Source organism: Arachis ipaensis, chromosome B3 (assembly GCF_059453495.1).
Source record: "Arachis ipaensis isolate K30076 ecotype BB chromosome B3, ASM5945349v1, whole genome shotgun sequence".
Classification (NCBI taxonomy): Eukaryota; Viridiplantae; Streptophyta; class Magnoliopsida; order Fabales; family Fabaceae; genus Arachis; species Arachis ipaensis.
In genome coordinates, this window is record NC_142438.1 from 98,849,183 (window position 1) to 98,850,709 (window position 1,527).

General features: G+C 42.2%; 1 non-coding gene across 1 annotated transcript; it reads left to right on the top strand.

The window, feature by feature from the left end:
• The first annotated feature begins 706 nt into the window (after positions 1-706).
• Positions 707-815, top strand: LOC148571739 (small nucleolar RNA R71). Its single transcript, XR_015908207.1, has one exon. It is a non-coding gene; the product is annotated as a small nucleolar RNA R71 (small nucleolar RNA).
• The last annotated feature ends 712 nt before the right edge of the window (positions 816-1,527 follow it).

Sequence of the window (1,527 nt, forward strand, 5' to 3'; positions counted from 1 at the left end):
TTAGGAGGAATCTCAGGAATTCTCTTGCTCAGTTGACCAACTTGTACCTCTAAATTTCTGATGGAGGACCTTGTTTCAGTTATGAAACTATGAGTGGTCTTAGAGAGGTTGGAGATTATAGTTACTAAGTCAGAAAGGCTCTGCTTAGGGGTCTCCATATTCCTTTTAGAATATGGGAATGGTGGTCTGTTGTTTAACCTATTCTGGGTACTTCCACCTTGATTATTGTTGAAGCCTTGCTGAGGCTTCTATTGATCCTTTCATGAAAGGTTAGGATGATTCCTCTATGAGGGATTGTAGCGATTTCCATAGAATTCTCCCATATAATTCACCTCCTCCATGGTGGGTTGGTCAGGATCATAAGCTTCTACTTCAGAAGAAACTTCTTGAGTGCTGCCAGCTGCAGCTTGCATTCCAGTCAAATACTGAGAGATCATATTGACCTGCTGGGTCAAGATCTTGTTCTAAGCCAATATGGCATTCAGAGTATCCACTTCAAGAACTCCTTTCCTCTGAGGGACCCCATTGTTCACAGGATTTCTCTCAGAGGTGTACGTGAATTGGTTGCTTGCAACCATCTCAATGAGTTCTCTTACCTCTTCAAGCGTTTTCTTCAAGTGGAGTGATCCACCTGTAGAACTATCTAATGATATTTTGGATATCTTTGACAGAACATCATAGAAGATACCGAGGATAAACCATTCTGAGAGCATGTTAAGAGGACACCTCCTGATCAGTTGCTTGTATCTTTCCCAAGCTTCATAGAGGAAATCACCATTTTTTTGTCTGAAGGTTTGAACTTCCACTCTGATTTTGCTCATTCTTTGAGGAGGAAAGAATATGGCCAAAAGCATTGACCAGCTTCTCCCAAGAGTCTAGACTCTCTTTAGGTTGAGAATCTAACCATATTTTAGCTCTGTCTCTAACAGCAAAGGGAAAGAGCATAAGTCTGTGGACCTCAGGATCTACTCCATTGGTCTTAACAATGTCACATATTTGCAAGAATTTCGACAGGAATTGGTGTGGAACTTCCAGTGGAAGTCCATGGAACTTGCAATTCTGTTGCAGAAGAGAGACTAACTGAGGCTTAAGCTCAAAGTTGTTAGCTCCAATGGCAGGTATAGAGATACTTCTCCATAGAAATTAGAGGTAGGTATGGTGTAGTCACCAAGAACCTTTCTTGCCTCTCGTTCATGATTAGGCTCGGCTGCTATTCATACCCTGGGTCGAACTGTCCGACCCAGGATGTTTAAATGACAAGTCAACCGACCTCTTCAGGTCAGGACTATCCGACCTCTTCTCAAAGAGCTCGGCCAAATCACCAGGAAAGCCCAATAAGGGCCCAAACAGAGGAACGCAACCCAAATCCAAAGGCAGCCCAAGCCTATAGAGATAAGGCCGGTTCCCTTGAAGATAAGATGACTTCTCTCAAATATAAGATAAGATAAGATAACTATCTTTCTTATCTTATCTCCAGAAAGGTCACTTCACACTACTATAAATACACTGGAGAACCCAGGTATAACT